The 410-nt window shown below is 41.5% G+C and overlaps 1 protein-coding gene across 3 annotated transcripts in view; it reads left to right on the top strand.

The window, feature by feature from the left end:
* ZCCHC11 (zinc finger, CCHC domain containing 11) overlaps positions 1–410 on the top strand; it is a 110,719-nt gene that overhangs the window by 56,703 nt on the left and 53,606 nt on the right. The window lies entirely within an intron of this gene.

The following is a 410-nucleotide window of genomic DNA, read 5'->3' as shown; positions in this document are numbered from 1 at the left end:
AGATTGAGGGGGAAAATATAGGCATACTAATGGTAGTTGAGGGAAACTAAGATTAGTAGTCAAAAAAATGAAGAATCCAGTTTCTGTTTCTGCTACTGAGCCTCTGGATTTCAGCTTATCCTGTATGAATTACAGAAATCCAAACTTTTCTACTTTTGAAGTAAGATAGTATGAACTTATTATTATTTTGAGACAAGGTCTGGCTCTGTTGCCCAGGCTGAAATGCAGTGGTGCAGTCCGCCTCCCGGGCTTAAGCCATTCTCCCACCTCAGCCTCCTGAGAAGCTGGGACTACAGGCACATACCACCATGTCTGGCTAATTTTTGTATTTTTTTGTAGAGACGAGGTTTCGCCATATTGCCCAGGCTATTCTTTTTTTTTTTTTTGAGACGGAGTCTTGCTCTGTTACG

Source organism: Colobus angolensis, unplaced genomic scaffold (assembly GCF_000951035.1).
Source record: "Colobus angolensis palliatus isolate OR3802 unplaced genomic scaffold, Cang.pa_1.0 Scaffold68, whole genome shotgun sequence".
Classification (NCBI taxonomy): domain Eukaryota; kingdom Metazoa; phylum Chordata; class Mammalia; order Primates; family Cercopithecidae; genus Colobus; species Colobus angolensis.
Note: the sequence above shows the minus strand (reverse complement) of the source record. Positions and strands in the feature narration are given on the sequence as shown.